Source organism: Lacerta agilis, chromosome 16 (assembly GCF_009819535.1).
Source record: "Lacerta agilis isolate rLacAgi1 chromosome 16, rLacAgi1.pri, whole genome shotgun sequence".
NCBI lineage: Eukaryota > Metazoa > Chordata > Lepidosauria > Squamata > Lacertidae > Lacerta > Lacerta agilis.
This window is the reverse complement of record NC_046327.1, coordinates 23,226,954-23,248,186: the sequence shown is the minus strand read 5'-3', so window position 1 is coordinate 23,248,186 and position 21,233 is coordinate 23,226,954. Positions and strand designations below refer to the sequence as shown.

Below are 21,233 nucleotides of genomic sequence, written 5' to 3'. Positions count from 1 at the left end.
GAATTTAACCATACAAAATTAAGGAAAAAATGCTGTCATGGGTGGGACAATCATCAGAAAACTTTTAACTTTAACACTTCTGTGAAGACTACGTGGGTGGACTTTTGAAAAGAAGGTCCATAAAATAAACTTCTTTTGTCTTTAGCTTTTAAAAAAATGTTAGACTGCACGTTTGGAATCTTCCTCACCAAAGTCCAGCGCTCATCTAGCAGTCTTATCAGGCTCATTTTTCACGGAATGGCCCGTCAGGGTTTTGAGGAGTCTGTGACTTGCTGGAAAGGCAAAATTTCTTTTTTAAAAAAATATGAAGCCATGCAAGAAGAATGTGGAAGACCCAGACAAATTGGAGAAACTGCAATATTTGTGCTTTTTCATTAATTCAGTAATATTTTATTTCTATTTTTCTGTTATTTCCCTAGTGACCCCCCAAACTACATTATGACATGCATACACCTGAACTACCGGTAATAACAGCATGCCCCTGTAAAGCATGTTATTATAAAGTGAGCTACAAGTTAGTAGAAATCTTTGGAAATGGCCCTTGGTTTTCTGGAGAGTTTGTAAACTAAATGAAGCTCTACTGTTCTCCTGCAAAGGTATCTTTGTACTTTATTCCTCTTGCCAGTCTTAAGCTGTGAATCATTTTTTTCCCTGTTAGGGCAGATTTGCCATACTCTCTTGTATCAGGCATTCCGGTCTGCATATTTTAAGTCCTTCCAGAATGTGGCTACAACCATACATGCAGCCACAAAGAGAAATCCAGTTAGTTTATTCACCAAGTCCTGATTCTCATTTGAATAAAGATTCAGTAACCCAAGTTCTGAAGACTTTGTGACATGCGGGTGTGTGATTTTCCTTATCTCATTAAATACTTATTTCCCAAAATTTGCCACCTGGGCATGTCCACCACAAGTGCCTAATTCAATAATATACTAGTTAGATCTTTGGATGAAGGTTCCAGTGTGGTTACTCACACTTACAGAAAGAATGGAACACTATTAACTCTGTGCTAGACTGTTGCCATGATCTGCAGATACAGAAGAAACCAATTTTAGCAAGTTTTCTCATTCCTAGAAGAAACTAGTTGCTAGAGAAGGGATTAGAAAATTAATGCATTTGTGAACATTCCAAATATAGTGAGAATACACACACCCCAATACAGGCAACAACTGTCTTTATAACTATGAAAATGCAAGTGTAGCTAAAACTTATTTGTTTTATCTGTATCTGTTGCCTAGAAAAACCCTCAGCTTCTGAATTCCAAGCTTTCCACTTTTTAATGTACCTCTGAAAAATGAAGTCCACTTGAGCTTTCTAAAAATAGGGAAGATTTTTGTCATTTAAATCTTTTGGTGGCAAATTATTTAATACACTTTAAAGTTTTCTTCAGTGCTGTTTGACCTCTAGAAATTGTCATTCGTCATCATATGGCCAGTCCGTTTACAGAGTGCAAGTAAAACGAGCAGTTGTGCAGAATGCGTCAAAGAGGGAATTCCAGCAGGGTGCAGCTTCCCCATCCCACCTCCTCCCTGCATGATAAGCTGCCCCTGCTAAAATTCCATGCAACCTGGTCACCCTATTAGCAAGATGGATTCTCTTAAAGTAGCAATACTGTGATATATACCAACATTACATTTTTGCCCCTACAGGACTGTGCCCTTGCATCATTCCCAGAATAATACATTCTCATGCCGGGTGGGAAACTGAAAATGACCCTCACTGCTGCTGGTAGGCTCTTGTTTCACTCTGAGTGATGGGAAGAAATTCTGCAGCACTGGTGGCAAGAAGTTAGGAGGGGGGGAACCATTTGCACTTTAGGCTGTAAGGAGAATGCAACATAAGAGACTAAATATTATCTGATGCCATTTATTAACATCATAACTGTTTCTCTCCCTCCTTCTCGGAGCATATTCCTTATTTTAATTTGTTTACATATTTAAAACTTGCTTCATTTTATTTTTTTAATTACACCCCCATTTTACAACGTTAGAGTGTCCCATCATTCATTTTCTATTAAACCAGTATCTATTTGCTTCCTTATTTGTGGGAATTGTAATCCTAACCCCCAATGAAGAACAATAGAGAGAAGTGGCCGACCTGCTGCTTCATCTGCTTAGCACTGGCCAACATGGGTCATAAAAAAATAAAATCATTGAATTGTAGTTGGAATGGACCACAAGGGACATCTAGTCCAACCCTCTACAATGCAGGAATTTTTTTGCCCAATGTGGGGCTCAAACCCATGACCCTGAGATTAAAAGTCTCATGCTCTATCAATTGAGCTATCCCGTTGCCGTGGGCAGTTTTTTCCCTTTTCTGCATGTTTAAATGTTCTACATGGTTCAATGTTCCTTCACTTAAGAATTGCATATCAAAAACTAGCAAGTCAGGGAAAAGTGCAGGCTGAACCCTTCTCCTTGACATACTAGCTTCAATATGGAGAGAGGCTTTTGGGGAGGAAGCATCCAGTCCCCAACATATTGTCTGAAGTAGTACAGTGGTACCTCTGTTGTAGAATGTATTCTGTTCCAGAAGACCATTTGACCTCCAAAACGTTCGACAGCTGAAGTGCAATGGGCAGTCAGCAAACACAACTGAGAAAATGGAGAAACACGCCTTGGAAACTGTTTGACTTCTGAGGCGCGTTCGAAAACAGAAGCAATTACTTCAAGGTTTTCGGCGTTTGAAAACTGAAACATTTGGCTTCTGAGACACTTGAAAACCCATTGTATACAGCCCAGGAAGAGCTTTACCATTTGACTCCCATTCCGGAGTCACTTGTGTGGCAAAGTTGTGCCACAGAGTCACCTTCCCGACACCAGCATCACTTGAATAAAATATTGGGTGACCAAGTAAGCTCCACCCTCCATAATCAATGGCATTATGGAGTGCACCATTTGAATGGCAATGCCCATAAACTTGGGAGGTTGCTCCCTCAAATATTTTACTGGGGGGTGAAGGGACCTTGCCCCGTAGGAGTTGGCTCTCATGTTGCTGATGCAGGGCAATAGCAAGACAGTGGCAATATCAGAGCTCTACCAAGGGGAGCACCAGATTGGTGCCACCAGGGCACTTGCACAGCCCAGTCCTTACTGCTTCCACCCACCCCCGGTCCTGGTAAGCTGCAGTAATGTCAGTGTTGGCAGAGTGTTGGCTCCCTGACATCAGCCCACCATGCCAGCCACTTCTGCTTTCATGATCCTATGTGAAGTGTACCTAAATCACCCCAGTTGCACAGGCTGAGTATTGAGACAGTTTTGTGAGCACAAGTAGCTTGTCTGAATCAATCCTCTTGCATTCAAAAGGGCGAAATGAACAGTCCCGTGGACCAGCACTTGAGCAGAAACTGTATTGCTCCTGCAGCTCACTTCAGCACTACTGAGCATGTGGTTGGAGTTAGCTCTATCAGTTTTGACATTTTGTCTGGTGGAAAGGCAAATTCCAGAATCCTTCAGAGGCAGGTGAATCAGGACTGCCAATCCATTTTCACTGCTGACTATATAAGATCTGAAACTATTTGTCAGTGAGACAAACAAGAGTTGCCCTGCATGCTTCCAGAGCATACTACTTCTGGGTTCCTTCCAGTCGTTTCCTTTGCTTTGTGGTCAGCTCATTGGCCTTTATAGCCCCATTGTACATGGCAAAACCCAATGACACTAAGGACTAAGACCCTAAATATACTCCCTTGCTGATCTACAACCTTTCTCCTTGCTTGTCTCCTGTCTCCACCCCCCTCCAGCATTTTTGACCGCTGGCATCTGACCCTCCCAGCATTCAGCACCTGAACGCCTGATAGTGACAACAGAAGTGTGTGTGTCTCTTTCTCTATATATGAACAATTGCTAGCAGATTCTTGTTCATGACTAAAAGAGTATGTCTGATCATTACCCAACCTTTGCTAAACGTACCAACTAATGGAGCGAGAGACATGAAAGATTTTCACAGGCCATCTGGAAATGTAATTCAAACCTAACCTGAGGAGGTCATGCTAAGTAAGATGAATTTTTAGCCTCCCCCCGCTTTTCAATGCTGACCTTTGGCTTGTGAAAAAAGTCATCAGAAAGTGATAGTTTAATATGGGGCTTGGTATCCTGAGGAGCCCTATTATCTGTTAACTGAAGAATGGCTGAAAATTACCAGTAAGTAATTTTTAAAAGCGATCGATGCACATCCCGGCACTTTTATGAGGGGTGTGTGTGTGTGTGTGTGTGTGTGTGTGTGTGTGTGTGTGTGTGTAAAAGTAAAATAATGGGAAGCACTGAAAGTTAACTGCATGCACAATGTGAATGTATTGGGGGTTTTTCTTTGGGGACATAGAAAACTACCTTACGCTGTGTCAGATCACAGGTCCCTCTAGCTCAGTATTGTGTACCCTAGCAAGGGCTTTTCAGGATTTAAGTCAAAGAATCTCTCCCAGCCCTACCAAGTGATTCTAGGACTTGAACCCACGACCTTCTGCATGCAAAGTAGATGCCCTATGACTGAGCTATGGCCATTTATTTCCTCAATGTCCTTCTTTTAAAAAGGTGTAATCTGGTTTTTCCTTGAATCAGGGCTAGGCCAACCACTACAATATCCTTAGACAATGCTTGACCCTATGGGCAGCTTATAGATACAAGCATCCATTGCCAGACTCAGATGTCAGCAGTCAATCTTAGTGCAGCACCCCAGCAGATCCAAGGTCTCCTCTGACTGTCATTAAGCACACATCTGAAAATCATCTCCTCATTAATCCTAGGAAGGGAGAGCCCTGTCACCAGTGTTTCTTCTGAGGTTTCCTAGCATAGAGCAATGTATGCTTCATGGCACTTCACTCCTACATTTATATAGCTTTGTGAAATCTTAAGCACTTAAGAGTGGCTTCTAGACATTACACTAATCTTCCAGCTATCCCAGCAGCAGCCACTGACACCCAGTGGCCCCAAACACATGCCACCCACCACAGGACAACATTCAAATAGTACAGAAGAGGCCAACTCACAAAATGGTCTGATGGTACAGGTTGCTGTTCATTGTAAGAGAGAGCTGGATAGGTTTTGCCCTGTTTGGTGATTGGATCATGGACTGTCTGGGAGTCCATTATAAGCTGCCCTGAACTTTTCTGAAGGGAAAAAAAAAACAATGGTGATGTTTGTGGCTTCTCCTGCCCTGATCATGTTAGCTATGGCACAGTTGCAGAAGAGAATTCGGGTGCCTCATTACTCCAGAAAGACATCACTCCCCATATGTAAGCAGAAAGGTGGCGGCGGGGGGGGGGGGGAATAATTCCTGCACATGGCAACTCCACTTTGAGTGGCATGGAGCAGTAGATGTGTTCAACATTTTGTCTTCATTGTTCAAGGTCCATTATCCCTTACAACACATAAGGGTGCCACAACACAGTTTGATGATGATGATTTTATTTGTACCACACCTATCTTACTGGGTTGCCCCAGCCACTCTGGGCAGCTTCCAACATATATATAAAACATACTAAAACCTCCCTGTACAATGCTGCCTTCAGATGACTTCTAAAAGTTGTATAGTTAATTTCCTTGACATCTGATTGGAGGGCATTCCACAGGGTGGGCACAACTACTGAAAAGGCCCTCTGCCTGGTTCCCTGTAACCTCACTTCTTGCAGTGAGGTTTAAAAACATTGTTCCAAGGTTTAGGGAGCGCTGCAGCCTTTCTAACAGCTGTGGAACCAGGATCTTTCATAAAACACCTGGTTTCCTTTCTTCAGAAAGCATTTCAATGAATAAGTATATTAAAATAACAGACCCCACCTGAGGCCTGATTCACAAGGGTATATCCACACAATGCTTGCTTCTGGCTTCAGTGCTGGTGCAACACATTCCATCTCCATCTTCTTAATAGGTTGACATCATTAGCAGACCCACCTATCTTTGAAGTTCTCTCAATCTCTGATAGTAATTTAGCATACCCAAGTAGTTTCACTTTAATCACAGATCACCCTGAACTTGAAGTTGTTTCTCTTGGCATTTCACTCCCCATACTCTCTCTCTCTCTCTCTCTCTCTCTCTTTCCAGACTACCTAAAGATATTAGCACTGTACAGAGCTGACAAAATGAATTCTGACAAAAGATAATTGCATGAACCCTTTGTAGTCAAGTACTTAAAATGTCTCGACATTGTCAGTTTTTATTTGAGTCAAATCTCAGAGTTGAAACTGTTCTATCATAGCAGGACAGGTAGGGAAGGTGGTGTACAGAGGATGGGAAGGACATTGCCAAAGCAGGGCTTTTCTGTGAATTGTTACAATTGGCCAGACACTCATTGGTAATTATTGTAGGGAAAAGGTCAGTTACTCAAAATCTGGAGTACTTTCTGGTGATGTACCATCAGAAAGACTGAAACCAACTTTAGAAAACCTCTCTGTCCACCAGGGTAGGCTCAAAGTGACTTCTTAGTTTGCTAACATGGAGGAGGAGGAAGAAGAAGAAAGAAGAAGAGGAGGAGGAAGAAGATTCATGAACCTATTAGTTCATACCAAAAAAAGTAATTGAAAGCAACTTACAAAAAATAGCAAACATGAAAAACAGCATAGAACTAAAACAGAATAATAGCTAAAAGCACATTCATGCAGGACCAAAGCATCCCACCAGATAAAGGAGACCACAGATAATTAAAGACCAAAGTCCTGGCAGAAAATAAACATTTTTGCCTGGCACCATAGTGATGGTACCTTGTGTGACTCCCTTGCGGGAGTGTTCCATACTTGGGGCAGGGGCGTCGCTAGGGGGGGGCGCTGGGGGCGGTACGCCCCCGGGCGACAGGGGCCACAAGCGGCGGGTGGGGGCGACAAGCGGCGGGTGGGGGCGACAAGCGGCGCCCCTCCCGCCACTCCCCAGGCAACGCCGGTCACCCCGGGAGCAGCAGCGCTGCACGGATGGGGTGCTCCCTCGGCCGTGCGCTGTTGCTCCCGGGGCGACAGGAGCGAGCGGCGGCGCATGGGGGTGACAAGCGGCAGCCCCTCCCGCCATTCCCAAGCGCTGCCGCTCCCTCCGTCACCCCAGGAGCAACAGCGCACGGCCGAGGGAGCACCCCGTCCGTGCAGCGCTGCTGCTCCCGGGGTGACCGGCAGCGTGGGGAGTGGCAGGAGGGGCCGGCGCTTGTCAGCCCCACGCGCTGCCGCTGGCTCCGTCCCCCCGGGAGCAGCAGCGCACGGTGTGTGCGGTGCTGCTGCTCCTGGGACAACGGAGCGAACGGTGGCACGTGGGGGTGACAAGAGGCAGCCCCTCCCACCATTCCCACGCGCTGCCGCTCCCTCCGTCACCCTGGGAGCGGCAGCGCACGGCCCGACGACGGAGTGCGCCTGCGCGCGCAGGCACACTCTGTCATCGGATCGCCGCTTCCACAGCCTCCTTTTGAGCCGGAGAGCTTAAAAGCGAGCTCTTCGGCTTAAAAGAGGGCTGCAGAAGCGGCGCCGGCACCCCCGGAAACGCCCTGGGGGCGGAGCGTCATGACGTCACAATGTGATGTCACGACGCCCCGCCCCCGGGGCGTTTCCTTTGCCGCCCCGGGTACCGCGGAGCCTTACTCCGCCACTGACTTGGGGAGCTGCCACTGAGAAGGCCCGTTCTTGTGTTGACACCCTCCACATGGGCACATGGGAAAGGGCCTCAGGGGGGTCAATGCAAGGTCTGGGTTGGTTCATGGAGGGAGAGGAAATTCTTGAGGTATTGATCTACCATTTCAGCTTGCTTGATGGAACTATCTTGCAAAATGTGTATATTGGTCAATGCTGCATTCAAAAGTATGTTTATTAAGAGAAATTCCCAATCAAACCCTGTCATATTTTCATGAGGGTATATTTTTTATAGTTGATTTTAAAAATTGCAGATTGTTGTGGAAACGTGGATAACTGAATTTATAATTGGAAAAGTAAGAAACTCGGGGAACTGAAATTGAGAGATTTGTCTGTCCCAGTGTATTCCCTCCCAGAATAACAGAATTGTAGGGTTGGATCAGATCCCAAGTGTCGGAATACGTTTCACGGATCCGCCATGGATTCATAATTAATTGGTTATTTTATGGGTTTTTCAAGGTCTACTTTTGGTATAATTGCGCGTGAAAGTGAAAGTGAAAGCATTAATGAATAGTGTGGTTCACTTACAAGATTAATCCGCCTTTATTTTGTAGATCCGGTCATGTTCAAAGTTGTTAATGAGCGTTAAACTTGCTTCCCGCCCTTTTGGAGGGCAGCAACAGTGATTTTATTGGTTAAAGTACTAATGATGATGTCACGTTTGTTCCCTAATAAAAGGCAGAGGCACCCCGCTTAGGCAGGAGGAGTAGCACGAGACCGCACGTTCTTCTTATGTTCTTTTAGTTGGGTTTTAGTTGAAGTCAAGTTTAGTTTAAGGGGCTAGGAGCGGGCTGGACGGGTTGGATGGGTTTTTCTTTAGTTAGAGTTAGATCGCGGAAGATCATTCGGTTTTAGTTTTAGTTAGGTTCTTTTAGGTTAGCCTAGGGATAGGCCCGCGGAAGATATTTCGGTTTTAGTTTATTTAGTTAGCCTCGCGGAAGATTGGGCGCGCAGGGTCTTTAAGCTTAGGAGAACTTAGCTTAGGGGACGAGCCTACGCGGGTTCTGCCGAAGCCACTAAAGATACAACCGGTGTCTGTCTTCCTTTGGGGTTAAAAGGGGGAGTAAAGTAAAATTTTTATTTCTTTAAACTGGTCCGTCTATTCAGAGTCAGGGTATATATTTTATTTCACGAGGCAACTTTTCTCTAAAGAAGGCAACTAGGAACTCACACACCACCAGAGTCTTCAATTGGCTTACTCATCATCCTTCAGACTGTGAGGCTTGGCCGGCGACCGTGCTCAAAGCACGCGGAACGCTGGCCGCTTTCCCCGCAACTGGTACCTCGTGCATAACCAGTCCAAGGCCGTGCACGAGGAGCTCCAGCACCCATACCCCGACACCCAAGGGTACCTAGTCTAACCCCCTGCGATGCAGGAATCCCAGCTGAAGAATCCCTGACCTCTGTTTAAAAACCTCCAATGAAGAAGAGTCGGCCACCTTCCAAGATAATTTGTCCCACGATTGGACAACTCTCACCATCATAGTTAATTCCCTGCATTGCAGTCAGAGAGAGGGAAAAAGAAAAGGATTTCTCCTCACAGCAGGAATGGCAGGGCAGTAGATGTGGCAGTTGCTTCACAGTGTCTCTCGTTCACACACAAAAACACCACCAGAAATGGACTAAAAAGGCATGCCCCAATTAACTAGGGCAGCAGATATATTTTTTTAAAAAAAAATTAAAGACATTATTTTTAATACCATCTTTAAAGGAGGCATTTCTCTTCCTCTTTCTTGCAAGAGGAGTGCTTCTACTAATATTATGCCTGCTATGACACCCCATGTGCATCATCAAACAATAAGTAAAGAATGGTTCTTTCTGCAGAAATATTCCTACCCTTAAGCAAATGCAATTCACAGATTGATTCAAGCTAATAGAATGACATTATTAAAATTTATTTAGTTTGGTTCGCAGCCCCAATAAGGAGGATGGTTTTTTGAGTGCAGAACACAAAGCCTAAGCTTACTAGGCTCTGAGAAATTCTGACCAGTTTTGCCCCTTACTATTTATTCAAATGTGTGTGGATGTGGTTTTTTCTTTCTTTTTTTCCTCCCCCCTCCCGTCTTCTCAGTTGAGAAGCAAGGGCTTAAGAAATGCTATTCCTCAGTGACATCCCCTGTCAGATTTAGTCACTTTATTAACCTTATTCTCCCAATCCCACCTCCATTTAACGGTTAACATAATGCACTCCAAATGTAATTTAGCAACCGCACACAACTTAAAACGTAGAATATAATTTCCTTCCCTCTCTCTTAGGGACCTCTATGCAGAAAGCAAATGAACCTGGGCTCACAGTTACATAAACTTAGTTTTAGTGGAAGTGTTTGGGGTGGCGGGCCGGGGGGGGGGGTGGACGATGAGGATAAGTAGTCACTTAAGCAACTCCTCCCCCCGCCGCCCCACCATCAAAAATTACGAGCCCTAATGGGCTCAGTCAAAAGACACTCCATTTCCAGTTGAAAGAGCTAGAAATTTGTCAACCAGACATAATTAGAAGTTGATGAAGTGCCGTGTTAGAGCAGCATAGCGCATATAAAGATGTGGCCTGAGTATAAAACCTTCTTCGCCCTTTTAATACCAAATTCCCCTCTGCAGCCTTGAATGTATATAGATAGCAGCTGGGACCCAAGCAAGGGGAAAGAACAGTATGACAGAAACATACCCAATGGTAATTCCAGGCCTAACCCAAAAAGAAGGAAAATCTATGGGAAGCCATTCAGGCTGAAACACTAAGAAATCATTAGTGAGCCAGGTCCATTGACAACGACAAAAGAGATTTAGGGATGGGGTAGAATTATTGGCATTTGCTTAAATTTGCCAATTTCAGCTGCATCAGGGACAGGGGATGTGTGCCGGAAAACTTGCCAGGGAAAATACAATTCAAAGGATGCAGTCAGGCAGAGGGTGACAGGTAACGAAAGGCTAGCCAAATACAGATTGCCCTACAATTTATTTCTGCCTGCCGGGAACCTATAGCATTGGACTCATCAGCCTGTAAGTGGCAGGTGGCCAAAAATTAGCTTGAAAAGTCCAGCCGGCCTCTTGGCTGCAGAGCTTGGCGACAGAGGACCATGTCCAAAGGAAGTCTTTCAAGTCTTCCCTAAATGTTAGGTGGGTTGTTGTTTGTTGTTGTTCCTCCCCATTAGCCTGGGCTTACGCCTGCTGCTGCAGTGTAAGAGCTGGGTAAAAATTATCAACAATGACAACTTCTTTATTGTTCCTTCTGGACAAGCAAACAGTGCCAGATTTTATTTTATTTTTATTTTTTATTTTTGGAAAGAACTGCCTACTAGGCATTTCTCTGTTAAATAGTTATCTACTAGAATAAATCTAGAGTTCAACAACTCTATTTGTTACCACTAATACTGTTTATTGTACTCAAAATATGGAATAGTCCTCATTTAAGGAGTCATTGTCAGATCAAGAAGCCCAGTAGCGTCAACTTTGACTGGAAAATGAAGATATTAGCAAAAATCACATACAAAAATGCATTATATTATGATAAATTGTTTGCAAAACTGTGTACATTAGTCCAAACAAAAACATGTTTATTGACAGAAATTCACACTTACACGCTGAAAATTCTTCATGTTTTTGTTTTTTTAAATAAGTAAATAAGAGAACTGAATTTAAGGTGGGGAAAATGAGAAGCTGAGAGAACCCAAAATGACAGAACCTCCCATCCTTACTATTCACTGGGCATAACAGAGACTGGGGTTGGGACTTGTGCATCTGCTTTGCCACTGAGTTTACCAAACATCTTTAGATGTGACCTCAAGCCCAAGGGTCACAAATGGAAGGAAAAAAGTGCATCTAAAGCACTAGATTACAGCTGTTGAGGATTATTTATAAGAAATAGATGATTGTTGGAGTAATTTTAAGGCTGGTGGGCACATTGGCTATTTGAGCAAGGCTATGGGTACCCCCCCTTTTGGTCACTTCTTCCCTCCCCACATGCAGAGAAAGGACACCCACCCACCCCTATGTCCAAGGAGCAGTGAGTTGGTGAAGGGGGATTTAGGATGATGGGGACCCTAGGAAGATTTCGTGGTCTCACTCCCTCACTCCACCCAAATACAGTATTTCATTTTAGGCCAAAAAAAAAAAAGGTCCCATCTCTTTGATCATTGGCTAGCTTTATTCTCCTGTACATGTTTGCTCAGATATGTATCTTGTTAGCAGACCTTGCAGGTTGAGTGAATTAAATTGGAATAATCGCTTACAAGTTCTGGAGCTCAAAGGCTTTATTCATGCAGGAGCAGATTTATCTCGGTGGGAACTATAGGTGAGAAATAGCAGACATCTTGTCTCAACAAGTTGACAAACAAAATGGTTCAGCATTTAGGGATGGTGTTAACATAGTCATAGATAAAGCAAAGACTACAAACCAATGCTGATTAGATTGCTAGACAAACAGTGCATTCATGTGGTTTAAAGTACCACATGCATTAACTACAAACTCAAGAGAAGGAAATGCATTTGCTTTTCCTCTAACAAATCTTACACAACAATGGAATTCATTCCCAAGTAAGTATGCTAAAGGGTTTCAGCAGTAATTGCCCTTTTCTGTAACTTTTCAAACCCTCTAATACACTTTTAAAATATAGATAAGATTGTATGTGCTGACAAATGGAGAACAAGGAAGCTTGGTGGGTGGAGAGATGAATGAAGAAGATCCAGACACTTGCCAAGGGTCTGCAGTGGCACTTCTACATAATGAAGAAAACTACATGGAGAATTTTAAAGCACTTTCAGTTCTAGGGAAGAAGGATGATTAGAAGTTCTATTTATCTATCTATCCCTATACCTATGCGCACGCGCACACACGCACACGCACACACACACACACACACACACACACACACACACACCCTCTCCTCATTATGAAGCCTCTGTTCCTTCTCATTACTGTTGCACAATTGGGAAGAGGATCATCTATTCATGTGTTCTCACTAATTGTCTTATTTCTACAATGGTCTGTACTTTAACAAAATCCGAAACAGTTAATGAGCAATATAATCTTTTTTTCATAAAACATGCTGCTTTTGTTCCTCTTTAATCAGCAATGTGACTGCTTGCCCTTTCTCTCCCCCCCCCCACCCATCCCACCAATGATTGTAATTCATTCCCTTTGTTTCATTTGCAGAAGAAAGAGGAACAGGGCTGAGTATCTAAAAATGCACCAACACCATTCATTCATTCATTCATTCATTCTTATATATTTTTCCTTAAGCATTTCAGCCACAAATATAGCAGCATATCCTAATCCTAAAAGGAAAGAAATGGAAATAAAATGGGGAAGAAGAAGAAGTTGAATCTTGGTGTTGAAACGCTTTGCAACTTTGACAGAAAAGCAGGCCACTCCTTTCTGAATTCATCTGGGGCATTTTTTTTCTCCCAGCTGCTATTTTTCTTAAAACACTTTTGCTTGTGAGCATGTGTTGTTATTACAAATGAAAATTGGCTGTGATATATGAAATGATTATATTAGTAATGGACACAATTCTAGGTTGCTGTTCTTCTGTAGTGTGTACAGGGGCGTAGCAAGGTAAATTGGTACCTAGGGGCAAAAAAAAATTTGTCACCCCCCCAGAGGCGTAGGAAGGTTAGGTGGTACCTGGTGTGGAAAATTCTTGTCACCCCCCTGATCCCCCCCTGCAAAATTGGTTTTACGTTATTTCATATTTTCTTACAAAGGAATAATAACAAGTAATAATAATAAAAAAACCTTTATTTATATCCCGTCCTCCCTGGCCAAAGTCGGGCTCAGGGTGGCTAACATCAGATACATAACATTGGTAGAAAATCAAACAATAATTAAATTACCTCCTAAAAACATCTCAAAATCAAATTAAAGTCTAAATAGATGGCTTTCCACAGGGTTAGGGTTGGGAACAGTAAGTGCTCCACTGAAATGAAATTTCAGCCTTCACTCCATAGGAAAACAGCCAAGTGAACAGCTATTTTGGTGGAGGAGGGTCAAGATATTAACCGACATGCATGAAATTTCATATATAGCTACATAATCCCTAGTATAGTAAGATAAGACCTTTGGAGCAGGCATTTTTTTTAAAAAAGTTTTTTTTAATGAACCGCCCTAGTAGGGCAGTAATTGTTCCTTGATAATTTGTCACCCCCTCCATTATGGAACCTGGGTCGGAGCGCCCCCTACGCCCCCCTTGCTATGCCCCTGAGTGTGTAGTTCTAAAAAAACATTGTGCAAATCACAGTTCCATTTATGTAGGCACATATGTGGATTAACATGACCTGTGGGTGTCCATGCTAATACCCAGTTCTTAGGAAGCCCTGGTTTTGTTGTTTTTGTTTTTTTTGCAATTTCTCCATTTTGAGAGACAAGGAGAGGGATTCAGGAGGATCCCTCTTGAATCATAGATCAGTCAGCATAGATTGTGCCCCTGGCTCAGGGGTCACCAAAATGGTCTTCCCCTGGTGTCCATGAGACCTCTGAGCCTCCACCCACTCACAGGTCCTTGGTCAGAGGTGATGAAGGTGGATTCCTTTTATCCTCAAGTTCCATAGAGATGAAGAAGGAATTTGGAAGAGTGACACTCTTATTTCCTCTTTCAGGCTCTATGTGCTTTTTAAGGCTCAGACTAAGCAAAATAAATCCAATATCTTGGATAGCTTTGAGCAAGAAGTTAAAATCATGGAAGGTAAATATAACCATGACTAGTATTCATGATAATTGAATTTGGTGAGGAGTGACTATATAATTAGTAGTCACAATGGTAATTTTTAAAAAAGAAATCCCCGTATTCAAAGAAAGTATACTATTGAACAATGTATAGAAGATGGTTGTGCATCACCATGCTTAGTATATAGCTTCCCAGATGCATTTGGATAAACCTTTTTGGGGGACAAGCATTACTGTATATTGATGTGATACTATATTGATGTGATAGTGAGTTGCAGAGTATTATCCTTTGATTTTTGTTCCATTAATCCTTTCTAGATAATGGGAACAGTAGCTACTATGGATGACTTGTAATAATAAATAGAATGCTCTTTTGGTTATGAAACATAACATCTTTGAGAGAATACTAATTTCTGCTGGTAAATGGCGTTTCCATGCACTGCTCTGGTTTGCCAGAAGCAGCTTAGTCATGCTGGCCACATGACCTGGAAGCTGTACGCCGGCTCCCTCAGCCAGTAACGCGAGATGAGAGCCGCAACCCCAGAGTCAGACACGACTGGACCTAATGGTCAGGGGTCCCTTTACCTTTACCTTTACCAAATGGTAAGACGTCTCAGGGTAGCTTTACAGGATCAATTTCCTCATGAGGAGAGCATTCTGAAGACTTGTAGTGTTTTATAACATCTGTTTATTAACAAATATACAAAAAAGCAGGTGGCAAGCAAGTAGGTACTGCGACAATCAGCTGACCAAAGCAAAAGGACATTGCAGCCTTGATTTTTTTTGCCAAACAAAATAATTACCTATTTTATTTCTTTCTATTTAAATGAGTACCAGCCAGTTTCAGCTGCCACCAACACAGGTAGGCAAAATATCCCATCTGTGGCCCCAAACAGACCCAAGCCAAAAGTAAAGTGAAAAAAATGAACAGCATAACAAAATGACCCATGACAACATGCTTTATATGAACACCGGTTTTGATGCTACCTTCCTTCCATTGCTATATGTTAAAAACACATTCAAAATCCAGTCACTGTTGACAGGTTTGCTTTGAAACAATCCTAGGCTTTATTTAAGATAAGCATTCCTAATTGTGGCTGCCAGCTGCTTTTCCTCTGTGTATCTTAAGAGCATCTTGCTACGAGAAACTTCGATCAAATCTGACTTCGCAACCAATATTGTGGTCTTCATCACTTTAACGTGAGCGTCCCTATTGGATTTAAGACAGTGAAGCATTAAGGAAATGAAATATATATTTAAATACATACAGTACTGTGTGATTTGTTGGGAACATTTCTAGAACTGACAAGTTACAAGCCATGTCTGTGAAGCCCGCAGGGAACTTTCAAAACTCAAGCAGCCAGCAGTTTCTAATCACTGCCTATCATTAGCATTTTAGTGAATAGATTTTTTTTAAAAGAAAAGAAATGAAAAATCTTGACTGTGAAGAAAGATGGCATTTGTTAAAGCAAATAATCCTGTACATTTAAAGATGAAGATGCAACATTTGTAGAGTAATGGAGGTGGTTTGATTTGATAGCCCTGTTGCCAAACTCCCAACTACACATACATTTTACTGTCCTGGGGAGATATTAGGGGCAGGTAGATTCTACACAACATGGTTCATTTTGAAGCAGCAAAATAGTGGTAGGTCCCTATTGGCCAATATCTGTGTCTTGCCAACACACTGCTTTCCCAGCATCTCCACAGCAGTTGGTGAATACACCCCGCTCCCCCATAGAAAAATAAATTTGTGGATAGACAAACCTGTATATATGTTCCTGTAAGTCAGCACAGCCTAGATTGAAAATGATGGTGTGCAAGGGATAAACAACAGCACAACATCGTTTTCAATCTAGGCTGTGCTGACTTACAGGAGATGGAAGTTCTCTTCTAAAAGTGTCCTGGATAAGTAGCTCAGTATTGGCTGGTCCTGGATCTACATGCTTGTTTGCCTTTAATTATACTTTTGGGTTAGCAGCTTTATATGCCAAATTGTGTAGTAACCTTCTTCCCTAACCTGAGACTGATAGGAGTTGGAAGGCACTGTCTGGAGGGCACCAGGCTGGGGAAGGCTGGTGTAGAGGACAGTTCCTATGTAGCACCCAAGAATTGTAAGATTAACATAAAATACAATAAAATTACAATATGAAAAATCAACACATTAAAAAAGCAAGCATTAAAAAAGGGGAAGTATCTGTCTGCTGACTCACCTCCTTGGAATGGGAAGCCAGCTGCCGATCCAGGGTTGAGCTTCCTGATGTGCACATGTGAAATACAACTTGATATTTTCATTTCTTTTCATACTAGGTTGAATCAGCACACAAAACTAAGCAATAAGGCTTGGAACCTGGGTGCCTGCAGGTGCACGTTCTTCCATATTCTCCTCCCCAAATGCCTCTGGTCGTGATCTGAAACCCTGCACCAGAACTGTCCACTCTGTGAAGATGCCAGAGTGTGGGATTTGTTACCTGTTACACCCAAGAAATCAAAAGTAAGTATTGTCCAATGCATTGTGTATACATCAAGGTAGGTAGTAGAAGAACATAAGAAGAACACAAGGAGATCAGACCAAATAAATGTATACTTCTAGTCCAGTATCCTCCAATGGTGGCCAATCAGGTGCCCTTATAGAGTCCACAAGCAGGAGATGCCAATGCATTTCAGCTCAAGCCAAACTTCAGGCAAGAGTTCTGGGCAAGTTTTTTATACAGGTGCTAGAACCGCCTTGAAAGGTTTAGCAAAGTTTCTTTTGGCGGGCGTGTGAAGGAAGGAATGTGAACATCTATAAATTAGCTAACATTCCCATATGTATGGGTTTTCCTTGCTTTGTGGGATTTTCAAATGAGACTTCAAGTGGTGTATCTAACTAGTAGTAGTAGTAGTAGTAGTAGTATTAGTTAATAAATGATTATGATGATGATTACCCCACCCATCTGACTGGGTTGACTGAGTGGCTTCCAGCATATACATATAAAAGCATAGTAAAACATTAAACCTTAAAAAGCTTCCCTATACAGGGCTGCCTTCAGATGTTTCCTAAATGTTATATAATTACTCATCTCCTTAGGTTTGCCTCATGCCTGGCACAGAATGCTCATTTACATTACAAATGCCTCTCCTCCCTGTTTTCTTCTGCATCAAGAAAGATCACATAAATAGCATGAGCACAAAAATGCTCTTTCATCGTCTCCCTGTTGCATTTTGACAATGTTTCTGGTCAAAAACAGACAGAAGAAACAGTCCCTCTCTTCTCATACAAGGGCTTCCAGTCCTATAACAGGAAATCCTTTTGAAACATGAGAGTGTAAACATGGGTAATGCACGCACCGCTAACTTGCCGTCTGGCTGCCTGAGCTGGCTGGGATGTGTTTTCAAGCAAGTATATTTTTAATTTTTCACCTTTTTAAAGGCAAAAGGGGGGAGTCTTTTTATCTCTTCCCAGCCTGTTCTCATATACCCAGCATTCTTATCAGTCTTGCTTAGAAAGAAAAGTTATTTTGGAAGGAAAATGAAACAGGGGCCGTTTTTCAGAGCGTGCTCCAAACGAAGCAAACAGCTCCAAAATACATTTACGAATATGTAAGCTGATCTCCCCCACCCCACCCCCAACAAGGAGAGGGAGAGAGAGAGAGAGAGAACACCAAAGCATCCAAAGGGTTGTTTATTTATCAGGAACGCAAGGCGGTCTGATGAGAGCGAGTGATGTGGAGTGTCACTTGCATTGTTGCCCACTGATAGGCTACTACTGACAGGGTGAGCCTGACAACATGACATGCAGTGTGCTAGCCAGCTCTGGGGGTCAGCATAAGCTTAGGGATGGGTGGCCAACCAGGAAATCGGAGCTGAGAGATGGAGTTTGGGGATTCTGGTCCCTCTGGGGCAGGCAGTAAAAAGCTCTGCTGACTGCCACACACCTCCTGCTGGCTGATCCATGGAGAGAGCGTCTGTAGGTTTCAGTTCCAGAGGTATGGGATGGCTGCCCCTCTGGGACCAAAGAACATTGCTGTGAAAGCAAGGGGAGTTGAGGCCGAGAAAAGAGGAACACCTCTTGCCAGAATAAGGAAGAGACTCCAGGGGATCAGAGCAGCAAAGACAAATTATTGACTGAACTGCCACCTTTTGTTTGTTCCACAAAGGAAGAGCTCTGTAATAGAAGTGAAGGGTTGGCTCACAGGATGCCTTGTAACTGGGGCTTTGTGTCTTCTGTACTAAAGGAAAGTACAATATTATGCAAAAACAATTCAAATCCCAAGCCAAGAAAAGCTGCACTCAGTGCATCAGTTATGCAAATTTGGCCAATCTGTACAATTTCTCTCCTGTTTTGCCCTATTTGTTCTGGGTCTGTCGTAATGGGAGGGCAAAGGAGCCCTGTAGACAAATGAAGCTACAACCTCAACCGCTGAAAATCTTAATTCAGGGATTGCCTGCATACCGTCAAGCATTTCTCCACAGCCATGAGGACTAGAAACTTGTCCTCCCCATCATGCACACTCACACATACAAAGGGAAGCCAGTTCCTCATGAAGCTAAGAACTGCTCCAACATCAGATTCTTCAAGTTTCCTGTGCTTCCAAGCATCACAGCCTACATAGAGTAGCACCACCAATATGGTTAGAGTGCTGGAGCTGTGGAGTCCCTCTGAGGCATAAGGTTCATTGAATGATATTGGGTCTGTCGCTATCTCACAGCCTAACTTATCAGAGTTGATGTAAGGATAAAACGAGGGAGGAGAGAACCATGTATGCCACCATGAGGTTCCTCCACCGATGTTTATTATATTCCCTGCCCTGATTTCTCTCCTGCCCCACCCCCTGCACACCCACCAATCACAAATAGATTCCACAAAGGATAAAAAACCCCTCCCATTTCATATCTGAATGTGTTTGATGTGTGTCCAGAGACAGCATATAGTGTGATTATGCCAGCTTTCAGCTCACAAACGTACAGTCATGGTGCTACTTTTCCTTGGCCTTGCAGAATCAGACTCCTAGGAACTGGGTGTATAAAAATAGCTTGTTTTCATTTAAAACACTTTGAAGTTTCTGCTAATTTCAGTTTCTTGCATAACCAAATGTCACCTTATTTATTTGTGTATTACAATCCTCCCTTCCTCCAATAAGCCCCGCACCACCAATCCTGTGAGGTGGATTAGCCTGAGAGAGAGAATGACTACTTCAAGCTTAGTCAGCAAGTGTTATAATAATTTTATTAAATTTTCAAATTTTACATTTCAAATTAAAATATTTTATTAAACCATGTGTTCATTGACTTCCCTCCCTCCCCTACCAAGGTTCATTTAACTTATCCACCATTCCTGTATATTTTTATTTTTGTTCTTGTTGTTGTTAATATATTATTTATACCCTGCCCATCTGGCTGGGTTTTCCATCTAATTTCCCATCTAATTATTGTATCCATCTAATTTAGTTTTCCTATCTTACATCAGTTCAAAATATGTTAAACTGTTGAATTACTTTAAAACTGCCAGCATTTTTAACTGTGCACAATTATTTTCAATATACTCGACAAAAAAAATCCACTCCTCTTGTTCTCTTATTCTACATGTTAGACCTGCATATTCTATTATCTTAAGTTGCCGATCTTCCTTACTAGGGACCTCTCTCACTTTCCATTTTTGGGCTAACAAAATCCGAGATGCTGTTGTTGCATACATGAATAAGCTCTTCTGATTCCTGGGAACCTCTGTCTGAACAATACCTAACAGAAATGCCTCTGGTTTGGGGGGGGGTGTTGTTTTAATCATTTTCCATCTCATTATATATCATTTCCCAATATACTTTAACTTTTTTGCATGTCTACCACATATGGAAAAAAGTTTCTTCTACTTCTATGCATTTCCAACATAAGTCTGATTCCACATTGTACATCCTAGCCAATCTACTCAGAGTTAAATACCATTTATGGATCATTTTCATATAATTCTCTTTCAGTGTGTAGCATGCAGTAAATTTCAATCATTCTTCCAAAGTTTCTCCCAGAGGTTTAAGTTTATATTATATCCTATATCCATTACCCAATGGGTCATTGATGCTTTATCCATCTCATCTTTTGTTTCCCATTCCAATAATAGTTTATACATTTTGGACAATAATTATTCCTTGTTCATCAATAACTCTTTTTCAGATTGTGAGCTTTGGTCCAAAAAGCCATTTTTCTCATCTAATTTAAACATATCATGTAATTGGTGATATTCTAGCCAATCAGTACCTTGGCTCCTTACTTTTCCAGTGGTTTCAATCTGGGTTCACTTCCTGAAAAGTTGAATAGATTTCTATAGGTTGCTCACCATCTATCCATGTTTATTCTTTCAATTGTAATTTTTTTCAATCGGCGACAACCGTAGGGATGCTTTTCTTTCCAACAAATTTTTGTGTTTTTCCCCAGACTCTGTACAAATTTCTCCTGATAACATGGTTCATAAAACTCCTATATATTTTAGCTTTCCCATACCAAAGACATGCATGCCAGCCAAATTTCATATTGTGGCTTTCCAGGTCTAAAATATGTGTATCCTCCAATACAATCCATTCCCTTAGTCAACACAAGCAAGCCAACTCATAGTACAATTGTAGATCTGGCAGGGCAAAGCCCACTCTTTTGTATCAATCAAAATTTTATGTTTAATTCGCAGCTTTTTCCATTCCTTGAGGCAACTTGGTTTGTCAACAATTGCAATCGACTGAAATAAAAATAACATTTTGGGGCACCCAGCAAGTGTTATAACCTAGTGGAGATTTGGACCTGAGTCTCCTTGGTCCCAGTCTGATATACTCTACCCACAACACTGTGGATAGCTCAGTTGGTAGAGCATGAGACTCTTAATTTCAGGGTCATGGGTTTGAGCCCCATGTTGAGCAAAAGAGTCCTGTGTTTGAGGGGGTTGGACAATGACCCTTGTGGTCCCTTCCAACTCTACAATTCTATTATTCTAACACCCCATTTGCTCTGAGGAAAATGCATGAG

At 42.4% G+C, this 21,233-nt stretch overlaps 1 long non-coding RNA gene across 1 annotated transcript in view; it reads left to right on the top strand.

Annotated features, from left to right (window-relative positions):
- LOC117060643 overlaps positions 1–21,233 on the top strand; it is a 92,508-nt gene that overhangs the window by 23,385 nt on the left and 47,890 nt on the right. The window contains exon 2 of the long non-coding RNA XR_004428018.1: positions 16,557–16,740. This is a non-coding gene — a long non-coding RNA (uncharacterized LOC117060643). The remainder of the gene's footprint in view (positions 1–16,556; positions 16,741–21,233) is intronic.